This window comes from Vicia villosa, linkage group LG4, assembly GCF_029867415.1.
Source record: "Vicia villosa cultivar HV-30 ecotype Madison, WI linkage group LG4, Vvil1.0, whole genome shotgun sequence".
NCBI classification, from domain to species: Eukaryota; Viridiplantae; Streptophyta; class Magnoliopsida; order Fabales; family Fabaceae; genus Vicia; species Vicia villosa.
Genome location: NC_081183.1, coordinates 168,238,722 through 168,251,812, shown reverse-complemented (window position 1 = coordinate 168,251,812; position 13,091 = coordinate 168,238,722). Strand labels below are relative to the sequence as shown.

General features: G+C 29.7%; 1 protein-coding gene across 1 annotated transcript in view; it reads left to right on the top strand.

Annotated features, from left to right (window-relative positions):
- LOC131595829 (uncharacterized) overlaps positions 1 to 13,091 on the top strand; it is a 35,420-nt gene that overhangs the window by 21,652 nt on the left and 677 nt on the right. The gene's annotated exons all lie outside the window — the stretch shown is intronic.

The window sequence follows — 13,091 nt, the reverse complement described above, 5'->3', positions numbered from 1 at the left end:
AGAAAAGCATGAACTATCCAATCAAACCTGAATAGCCACAAACATAAAAAACATTAAAATAAAACATAAAACACTTACAATTTTAGGTTCAAAAATTCAAAAGAAACAAAGTACCCTTTTAATAGGATTACAAAAAACTGACTCTGCTAAAATAAAAGACACACGTTGCCGACTATTTCAACTAATGGTTATTATCACTCTAATAGAATTGACTCAAACTAAACCCATATTAATAGGTCAATTATTACTAAGTAATACAAACTACTTAACATTCTTAATATTAAAAGAAAACTCAAATCATTATTCAGTTACCTAGAAAACCCTAAAGTCAAGAAAATAAGTTATCGAGTTTTCAAGAGAGAGAATTTCACTTTGTTAGCTGGAGAGGGAGATAAAAATAGAAAGTTTTTCTTAATCCAAATAGGTGGAAGACAAATAACAAGAATTATTTGTGTTTTTTTCTAAAACCAATTTTTAAATAATATAACCAAATATAGAGATATTTAATTTGATTCAATCTGACTTTAAAAAGAGAAAAGATATACTTACGCTTTTTTTAACACTTACATCGTATATGTACACACTGATTTTATATTTTAATAATTTAATTTAATTTGATATTTGTGCATGGTTTTTTCCTTGGTTGTTTATCTTGTATGCAGATGGTGTACTAGCACGCCTTTTTTTTTTAAACAAAAAAAAATTCTCTTTCCACCCCATGAGCTTTTCCCGCATTCCATAAAATCTTATATTTGCCCTTTGTGTTTTCGAAGATGTTCATCCGAAAGCACTTATTTTCACTTTCGTTAACACCTTTCGTAGATGCATCTACGGAAGTTTTCCACGTGTATAACTACGGAATAAACTGGTTTTCAACCGACACAGAACCTCAACAGAAAAAACAACATTCATTCATAGATTAAATTCGGTTCGGCATTACATCGATAAGTTTAACAGAAAAATAAATGTTATAACATGGTCTATTGAATTTTTGAAATTATACATTTTTCAGGAGGAAATTGAGTTATATAGTGGCGTAGATATCCAACCTTTAAAGATGGAGGATTTGTTGTATGCCTTAAAAGAGGTATATCAATTGTTCTTTTTCTTTTATGAATTGAAGTTGTTGTAAAAATTTCAAAAATTAATTGGTTTTCTTATTTATAGGTTCAGGCTAGTTTTGAGCTTGATTCATCCAATATGGATCAATTGCTCAAATGGAATGAGAAAATTGGAGGAGGTGCAGAAAAGTCTAAAGGACAGAGACACGTGAATTTTCTTCTAAATATCTAGGCTAACAATTACATCCAGGTTCCAAAACAGTGATAAACTTTCCAAATTGCTCTTTTATAGCAACATTGGACCGATCTACTTGGTAGCACTTCTAAGCTTAACCCATTTTTCAATCGTGCAATGGAATATTACTACTTATGAATTAAATTGTACTTTATGATAATTTACATTTTGCATCCACCAATCTGTTTAAGCTTCTGTAATTTACATAGTTAGTATACCAAGATAATAGAATCATAAGTGTTGTTAACAACCAATTAAATAATCCAGTGGTCTGACCAAATTATCATATGTATCTACATGTTAGTGTGGTTTCTGGTGTTGGATATCGGACCATGAGATTACATTCATTACTTTTATTATCTCGAATTATCATCTGAGTCTACATGTTAGTGTTGTGTATATGTATAAAATAGCTAACACATTTTTTGTTTCATATGACTGAATCTCTTCATCTATTATCCTTAGAACTACATAGAACAAAACATCCAAGAAACGCAGACACATAAGTCCTCAAACCTAGGAACAGAAAAGCATGAACTATCCAATCAAACCTGAATAGCCACAAACATAAAAAACATTAAAATAAAACAAAAAACACTTACAATTTTAGGTTCAAAAATTCAAAAGAAACAAAGTACCCTTTTAATAGGATTACAAAAAAGTGACTCTGCTAAAATATAGGACACACGTTGCCGACTATTTCAACTAATGGTTATTATCACTCTAATAGAATTGACTCAAACTAAACTCATATTAATAGGTCAATTATTACTAAGTAATACAAACTACTTAACCTTCTTAATATTAAAAAAAAACTCAAATCATTATTCAGTTTTCAAGAAAACCCTAAAATCAAGAAAATAAGTTATCGAGTTTTCAAGAGAGAGAATTTCACCTTGTTAGCTGGAGAGGGAGATAAAAGTAGAAAGTTTTTCTTAATCCAAATAGGTGGAAGACAAATAACAAGAATTATTTGTGTTTTTTTCTAAAACCAATTTTTAAATAATATAACCAAATATAGAGATATTTAATTTGATTCAATCTGACATTGAAAAGAGAAAAGATATACTTACGCTTTTTTTAACACTTACATCGTATATGTACACACTGATTTTATATTTTAATAATTTAATTTAATTTGATATTTGTGCATGGTTTTTTCCTTGGTTGTTTATCTTGTATGCAGATGGTGCACTAGCACACCTTATTTTTTTAAACAAAAAAAAAATTCTCTTTCCACCCCATGAGCTTTTCCCGCATTCCATAAAATCTTATATTTGCCCTTTGTGTTTTCGAAGATGTTCATCCGAAAGCACTTATTTTCACTTTCGTTAACACCTTTCGTAGATGCATCTACGGAAGCTTTCCACGTGTATAACTACGGAATAAACTGGTTTTCAACCGACACAGAACCTCAACAGAAAAAACAACATTCATTCATAGATTAAATTCGGTTCGGCATTACATCGATAAGTTTAACAGAAAAATAAATGTTATAACATGGTCTATTGAATTTTTGAAATTATACATTTTTCAGGAGGAAATTGAGTTATATAGTGGCGTAGATATCCAACCTTTAAAGATGGAGGATTTGTTGTATGCCTTAAAAGAGGTATATCAATTGTTCTTTTTCTTTTATGAATTGAAGTTGTTGTAAAAATTTCAAAAATTAATTGGTTTTCTTATTTATAGGTTCAGGCTAGTTTTGAGCTTGATTCATCCAATATGGATCAATTGCTCAAATGGAATGAGAAAATTGGAGGAGGTGCAGAAAAGTCTAAAGGACAGAGACACGTGAATTTTCTTCTAAATATCTAGGCTAACAATTACATCCAGGTTCCAAAACAGTGATAAACTTTCCAAATTGCTCTTTTATAGCAACATTGGACCGATCTACTTGGTAGCACTTCAAAGCTTAACCCATTTTTCAATCGTGCAATGGAATATTACTACTTATGAATTAAATTGTACTTTATGATAATTTACATTTTGCATCCACCAATCTGTTTAAGCTTCTGTAATTTACATAGTTAGTATACCAAGATAATAGAATCATAAGTGTTGTTAACAACCAATTAAATAATCCAGTGGTCTGACCAAATTATCATATGTATCTACATGTTAGTGTGGTTTCTGGTGTTGGATATCGGACCATGAGATTACATTCATTACTTTTATTATCTCGAATTATCATCTGAGTCTACATGTTAGTGTTGTGTATATGTATAAAATAGCTAACACATTTTTTGTTTCATATGACTGAATCTCTTCATCTATTATCCTTAGAACTACATAGAACAAAACATCCAAGAAACGCAGACACATAAGTCCTCAAACCTAGGAACAGAAAAGCATGAACTATCCAATCAAACCTGAATAGCCACAAACATAAAAAACATTAAAATAAAACAAAAAACACTTACAATTTTAGGTTCAAAAATTCAAAAGAAACAAAGTACCCTTTTAATAGGATTACAAAAAAGTGACTCTGCTAAAATATAGGACACACGTTGCCGACTATTTCAACTAATGGTTATAATCACTCTAATAGAATTGACTCAAACTAAACTCATATTAATAGGTCAATTATTACTAAGTAATACAAACTACTTAACCTTCTTAATATTAAAAAAAAAACTCAAATCATTATTCAGTTTCCTAGAAAACCCTAAAATCAAGAAAATAAGTTATCGAGTTTTCAAGAGAGAGAATTTCACCTTGTTAGCTGGAGAGGGAGATAAAAATAGAAAGTTTTTCTTAATCCAAATAGGTGGAAGACAAATAACAAGAATTATTTGTGTTTTTTTCTAAAACCAATTTTTAAATAATATAACCAAATATAGAGATATTTAATTTGATTCAATCTGACATTGAAAAGAGAAAAGATATACTTACGCTTTTTTTAACACTTACATCGTATATGTACACACTGATTTTATATTTTAATAATTTAATTTAATTTGATATTTGTGCATGGTTTTTTCCTTGGTTGTTTATCTTGTATGCAGATGGTGCACTAGCACACCTTATTTTTTTAAACAAAAAAAAAAATCTCTTTCCACCCCATGAGCTTTTCCCGCATTCCATAAAATCTTATATTTACCCTTTGTGTTTTCGAAGATGTTCATCCGAAAGCACTTATTTTCACTTTCATTAACACCTTTCGTAGATGCATCTACGGAAGCTTTCCACGTGTATAACTACGGAATAAACTGGTTTTCAACCTACACAGAACCTCAACAGAAAAAACAACATTCATTCATAGATTAAATTCGGTTCGGCATTACATCGATAAGTTTAACAGAAAAATAAATGTTATAACATGGTCTATTGAATTTTTGAAATTATACATTTTTCAGGATGAAATTGAGTTATATAGTGCATAGATATCCAACCTTTAAAGATTTTTAGGATTTGTTGTATGCCTTAAAAGAGGTATATCAATTGTTCTTTTTCTTTTATGAATTGAAGTTGTTGTAAAAATTTCAAAAATTAATTGGTTTTCTTATTTATAGGTTCGGGATAGTTTCGAGCTTGATTCATCCAATATGGATCAATTGCTCAAATGGAATGAGAAAATTGGAGGAAGTGCAGAAAAGTCTAAAGGACAGAGACACGTCAATTTTCCTCTAAATATCTAAGCTAACAATTACATCCAGGTTACAAAACATTGATAAACTTTCCAAATTGCTCTTTTATAGCAACATTGGACCGATCTACTTGGTAGCACTTCAAAGCTTAACCCATTTTTCAATCGTGCAATGGAATATTACTACTTGTGAATTAAATTGTACTTTATGATAATTTACATTTTGCATCCACCAATCTCTTTAAGCTTTTGTAATTTACATAGTTAGTATACCAAGATAATAGAATCATAAGTGTTGTTAACAACCGATTAAATAATCCAGTGGTCTGACCAAATTATCATATGTGTCTACATGTTAGTGTGGTTTCTGGTGTTGGATATCGGACCATGAGATTACATTCATTACTTTTATTATCTCGAATTATCATCTGAGTCTACATGTTAGTGTTGTGTATATGTATAAAATAGCTAACACATTTTTTGTTTCATATGACTGAATCTCTTCATCTATTATCCTTAGAACTACATAGAACAAAACATCCAAGAAACGCAGACACATAAGTCCTCAAACCTAGGAACAGAAAAGCATGAACTATCCAATCAAACCTGAATAGCCACAAACATAAAAAACATTAAAATAAAACATAAAACACTTACAATTTTAGGTTCAAAAATTCAAAAGAAACAAAGTACCCTTTTAATAGGATTACAAAAAACTGACTCTGCTAAAATAAAAGACACACGTTGCCGACTATTTCAACTAATGGTTATTATCACTCTAATAGAATTGACTCAAACTAAACCCATATTAATAGGTCAATTATTACTAAGTAATACAAACTACTTAACATTCTTAATATTAAAAGAAAACTCAAATCATTATTCAGTTACCTAGAAAACCCTAAAGTCAAGAAAATAAGTTATCGAGTTTTCAAGAGAGAGAATTTCACTTTGTTAGCTGGAGAGGGAGATAAAAATAGAAAGTTTTTCTTAATCCAAATAGGTGGAAGACAAATAACAAGAATTATTTGTGTTTTTTTCTAAAACCAATTTTTAAATAATATAACCAAATATAGAGATATTTAATTTGATTCAATCTGACTTTAAAAAGAGAAAAGATATACTTACGCTTTTTTTAACACTTACATCGTATATGTACACACTGATTTTATATTTTAATAATTTAATTTAATTTGATATTTGTGCATGGTTTTTTCCTTGGTTGTTTATCTTGTATGCAGATGGTGTACTAGCACGCCTTTTTTTTTTAAACAAAAAAAAATTCTCTTTCCACCCCATGAGCTTTTCCCGCATTCCATAAAATCTTATATTTACCCTTTGTGTTTTCGAAGATGTTCATCCGAAAGCACTTATTTTCACTTTCGTTAACACCTTTCGTAGATGCATCTACGGAAGCTTTCCACGTGTATAACTACGGAATAAACTGGTTTTCAACCGACACAGAACCTCAACAGAAAAAACAACAATCATTCATAGATTAAATTCGGTTCGGCATTACATCGATAAGTTTAACAGAAAAATAAATGTTATAACATGGTCTATTGAATTTTTGAAATTATACATTTTTCAGGAGGAAATTGAGTTATATAGTGGCGTAGATATCCAACCTTTAAAGATGGAGGATTTGTTGTATGCCTTAAAAGAGGTATATCAATTGTTCTTTTTCTTTTATGAATTGAAGTTGTTGTAAAAATTTCAAAAATTAATTGGTTTTCTTATTTATAGGTTCAGGCTAGTTTTGAGCTTGATTCATCCAATATGGATCAATTGCTCAAATGGAATGAGAAAATTGGAGGAGGTGCAGAAAAGTCTAAAGGACAGAGACACGTGAATTTTCTTCTAAATATCTAGGCTAACAATTACATCCAGGTTCCAAAACAGTGATAAACTTTCCAAATTGCTCTTTTATAGCAACATTGGACCGATCTACTTGGTAGCACTTCAAAGCTTAACCCATTTTTCAATCGTGCAATGGAATATTACTACTTATGAATTAAATTGTACTTTATGATAATTTACATTTTGCATCCACCAATCTGTTTAAGCTTCTGTAATTTACATAGTTAGTATACCAAGATAATAGAATCATAAGTGTTGTTAACAACCAATTAAATAATCCAGTGGTCTGACCAAATTATCATATGTATCTACATGTTAGTGTGGTTTCTGGTGTTGGATATCGGACCATGAGATTACATTCATTACTTTTATTATCTCGAATTATCATCTGAGTCTACATGTTAGTGTTGTGTATATGTATAAAATAGCTAACACATTTTTTGTTTCATATGACTGAATCTCTTCATCTATTATCCTTAGAACTACATAGAACAAAACATCCAAGAAACGCAGACACATAAGTCCTCAAACCTAGGAACAGAAAAGCATGAACTATCCAATCAAACCTGAATAGCCACAAACATAAAAAACATTAAAATAAAACAAAAAACACTTACAATTTTAGGTTCAAAAATTCAAAAGAAACAAAGTACCCTTTTAATAGGATTACAAAAAAGTGACTCTGCTAAAATATAGGACACACGTTGCCGACTATTTCAACTAATGGTTATAATCACTCTAATAGAATTGACTCAAACTAAACTCATATTAATAGGTCAATTATTACTAAGTAATACAAACTACTTAACCTTCTTAATATTAAAAAAAAAAAACTCAAATCATTATTCAGTTTCCTAGAAAACCCTAAAATCAAGAAAATAAGTTATCGAGTTTTCAAGAGAGAGAATTTCACCTTGTTAGCTGGAGAGGGAGATAAAAATAGAAAGTTTTTCTTAATCCAAATAGGTGGAAGACAAATAACAAGAATTATTTGTGTTTTTTTCTAAAACCAATTTTTAAATAATATAACCAAATATAGAGATATTTAATTTGATTCAATCTGACATTGAAAAGAGAAAAGATATACTTACGCTTTTTTTAACACTTACATCGTATATGTACACACTGATTTTATATTTTAATAATTTAATTTAATTTGATATTTGTGCATGGTTTTTTCCTTGGTTGTTTATCTTGTATGCAGATGGTGCACTATCACACCTTATTTTTTTAAACAAAAAAAAAAATTCTCTTTCCACCCCATGAGCTTTTCCCGCATTCCATAAAATCTTATATTTACCCTTTGTGTTTTCGAAGATGTTCATCCGAAAGCACTTATTTTCACTTTCGTTAACACCTTTCGTAGATGCATCTACGGAAGCTTTCCACGTGTATAACTACGGAATAAACTGGTTTTCAACCTACACAGAACCTCAACAGAAAAAACAACATTCATTCATAGATTAAATTCGGTTCGGCATTACATCGATAAGTTTAACAGAAAAATAAATGTTATAACATGGTCTATTGAATTTTTGAAATTATACATTTTTCAGGATGAAATTGAGTTATATAGTGCATAGATATCCAACCTTTAAAGATTTTTAGGATTTGTTGTATGCCTTAAAAGAGGTATATCAATTGTTCTTTTTCTTTTATGAATTGAAGTTGTTGTAAAAATTTCAAAAATTAATTGGTTTTCTTATTTATAGGTTCGGGATAGTTTCGAGCTTGATTCATCCAATATGGATCAATTGCTCAAATGGAATGAGAAAATTGGAGGAAGTGCAGAAAAGTGACACGTGAATTTTCCTCTAAATATCTAAGCTAACAATTACATCCAGGTTACAAAACATTGATAAACTTTCCAAATTGCTCTTTTATAGCAACATTGGACCGATCTACTTGGTAGCACTTCAAAGCTTAACCCATTTTTCAATCGTGCAATGGAATATTACTACTTGTGAATTAAATTGTACTTTATGATAATTTACATTTTGCATCCACCAATCTCTTTAAGCTTTTGTAATTTACATAGTTAGTATACCAAGATAATAGAATCATAAGTGTTGTTAACAACCGATTAAATAATCCAGTGGTCTGACCAAATTATCATATGTGTCTACATGTTAGTGTGGTTTCTGGTGTTGGATATCGGACCATGAGATTACATTCATTACTTTTATTATCTCGAATTATCATCTGAGTCTACATGTTAGTGTTGTGTATATGTATAAAATAGCTAACACATTTTTTGTTTCATATGACTGAATCTCTTCATCTATTATCCTTAGAACTACATAGAACAAAACATCCAAGAAACGCAGACACATAAGTCTTCAAACCTAGGAACAGAAAAGCATGAACCATCCAATCAAACCTGAATAGCCACAAACATAAAAAACATTAAAATAAAACAAAAGAGTTATAACATGGTCTATTGAATTTTTGAAATTATACATTTTTCAGGAGGAGATTGAGTTATATAGTGGCGTAGATATCCAACCTTTAAAGATGGAGGATTTATTGTATGCCTTAGAAGAGGTATATCAATTGTTCTTTTTCTTTTATGAATTGAAGTTGTTGTAAAAATTTCAAAAATTAATTGGTTTTCTTATTTATAGGTTCGGGCTAGTTTCGAGCTTGATTCATCCAATATGGATCAACTGCTCAAATGGAATGAGAAAACTGGAGGAGGTGCAGAAAAGTCTAAAGGACAGAGACACGTGAATTTTCCTCTAAATATCTAGGCTAACAATTACATCTAGGTTCCAAAACATTGATAAACTTTTCAAATTGCTCTTTTATAGCAACATTGGACCGATCTACTTGGTAGCACTTCAAAGCTTAACCCATTTTTCAATCGTGCAATGGAATATTACTACTTATGAATTAAATTGTACTATAAGATAATTTACATTTTGCATCCACCAATCTGTTTAAGCTTCTGTAATTTACATAGTTAGTATACCAAGATAATAGAATCATAAGTGTTGTTAACAACCGATTAAATAATCCAGTGGTCTGACCAAATTATCATATGTGTCTACATGTTAGTGTGGTTTCTGGTGTTGGATATCGGACCACGAGATAACATTCATTACTTTTATTATCTCGAATTATCATCTGAGTCTACATGTTAGTGTTCTGTATATGTATAAAATAGATAACACAATTTTTTTTCATATGACTGAATCTCTTCATCTATTATCCTTAGAACTACATAGAACAAAACATCCAAGAAACGCAGACACATAAGTCCTCAAACCTAGGAACAGAAAAACATGAACTATCCAATCAAACCTGAATAGCCACAAACATAAAAAAATTAAAATAAAACAAAAAACACTTACAATTTTAGGTTCAAAAATTCAAAAGAAACAAAGTACCCTTTTAATAGGATTACAAAAAACTGACTCTGCTAAAATATAGGACACACGTTGCCGACTATTTCAACTAATGGTTATTATCATTCTAATAGAATTGACTCAAACTAAACCCATATTAATAGGTCAATTATTACAATCGTGCAATGGGATATTACTACTTATGAATTAAATTGTACTATAAGATAATTTACATTTTGCATCCACCAATCTGTTTAAGCTTCTGTAATTTACATAGTTAGTATACCAAGATAATAGAATCATAACTGTTGTTAACAACCGATTAAATAATCCAGTGGTCTGACCAAATTATCATATGTGTCTACATGTTAGTGTGGTTTCTGGTGTTGGATATCGGACCACGAGATAACATTCATTACTTTTATTATCTCGAATTATCATCTGAGTCTACATGTTAGTGTTCTGTATATGTATAAAATAGTTAACACAATTTTTTTTTCATATGACTGAATCTCTTCATCTATTATCCTTAGAACTACATAGAACAAAACATCCAAGAAACACAGACACATAAGTCCTCAAACCTAGGAACAGAAAAACATGAACTATCCAATCAAACCTGAATAGCCACAAACATAAAAAACATTAAAATAAAACAAAAAACACTTACAATTTTAGGTTCAAAAATTCAAAAGAAACAAAGTACCCTTTTAACAGGATTACAAAAAACTGACTCTGCTAAAATATAGGACACACGTTGCCGTCTATTTCAACTAATGGTTATTATCACTCTAATAGAATTGACTCAAACTAAACCCATATTAATAGGTCAATTATTACAATCGTGCAATGGAATATTACTACTTATGAATTAAATTGTACTATAAGATAATTTACATTTTGCATCCACCAATCTGTTTAAGCTTCTGTAATTTACATAGTTAGTATACCAAGATAATAGAATCATAAGTGTTGTTAACAACCGATTAAATAATCCAGTGGTCTGACCAAATTATCATATGTGTCTACATGTTAGTGTGGTTTCTGGTGTTGGATATCGGACCACGAGATAACATTCATTACTTTTATTATCTCGAATTATCATCTGAGTCTACATGTTAGTGTTCTGTATATGTATAAAATAGTTAACACAATTTTTTTTCATATGACTGAATCTCTTCATCTATTATCCTTAGAACTACATAGAACAAAACATCCAAGAAACGCAGACACATAAGTCCTCAAACCTAGGAACAGAAAAACATGAACTATCCAATCAAACCTGAATAGCCACAAACATTAAAAACATTAAAATAAAACAAAAAACACTTACAATTTTAGGTTCAAAAATTCAAAAGAAACAAAGTACCCTTTTAATAGGATTACAAAAAACTGACTCTGCTAAAATATAGGACACACGTTGCCGACTATTTCAACTAATGGTTATTATCACTCTAATAGAATTGACTCAAACTAAACCCATATTAATAGGTCAATTATTACAATCGTGCAATGGAATATTACTACTTATGAATTAAATTGTACTATAAGATAATTTACATTTTGCATCCACCAATCTGTTTAAGCTTCTGTAATTTACATAGTTAGTATACCAAGATAATAGAATCATAAGTGTTGTTAACAACCGATTAAATAATCCAGTGGTCTGACCAAATTATCATATGTGTCTACATGTTAGTGTGGTTTCTGGTGTTGGATATCGGACTACGAGATAACATTCATTACTTTTATTATCTCGAATTATCATCTGAGTCTACATGTTAGTGTTCTGTATATGTATAAAATAGTTAACACAATTTTTTTTCATATGACTGAATCTCTTCATCTATTATCCTTAGAACTACATAGAACAAAACATCCAAGAAACGCAGACACATAAGTCCTCAAACCTAGGAACAGAAAAACATGAACTATCCAATCAAACCTGAATAGCCACAAACATAAAAAAACATTAAAATAAAACAAAAAACACTTACAATTTTAGGTTCAAAAATTCAAAAGAAACAAAGTACCCTTTTAATAGGATTACAAAAAACTGACTCTGCTAAAATATAGGACACACGTTGCCGACTATTTCAACTAATGGTTATTATCACTCTAATAGAATTGACTCAAACTAAACCCATATTAATAGGTCAATTATTACAATCGTGCAATGGAATATTACTACTTATGAATTAAATTGTACTATAAGATAATTTACATTTTGCATCCACCAATCTGTTTAAGCTTCTGTAATTTACATAGTTAGTATATCAAGATAATAGAATCATAAGTGTTGTTAACAACCGATTAAATAATCCAGTGGTCTGACCAAATTATCATATGTGTCTACATGTTAGTGTGGTTTCTGGTGTTGGATATCGGACCACGAGATAACATTCATTACTTTTATTATCTCGAATTATCATCTGAGTCTACATGTTAGTGTTCTGTATATGTATAAAATAGTTAACACAATTTTTTTTCATATGACTGAATCTCTTCATCTATTATCCTTAGAACTACATAGAACAAAACATCCAAGAAACGCAGACACATAAGTCCTCAAACCTAGGAACAGAAAAACATGAACTATCCAATCAAACCTGAATAGCCACAAACATAAAAAACATTAAAATAAAACAAAAAACACTTACAATTTTAGGTTCAAAAATTCAAAAGAAACAAAGTACCCTTTTAATAGGATTACAAAAAAATGACTCTGCTAAAATATAGGAAACACGTTGCCGACTATTTCAACTAATGGTTATTATCACTCTAATAGAATTGACTCAAACTAAACCCATATTAATAGGTCAATTATTACTAAGTAATACAAACTACTTAACATTCTTAATATTAAAAAAAAAACTCAAATCATTATTCAGTTTCCTAGAAAACCCTAAAATCAAGAAAATAAGTTATTGAGTTTTCAAGAGAGAGAATTTCACCTTGTTAGCTGGAGAGGGAGATAAAAATAGAAAGTTTTTCTTAAT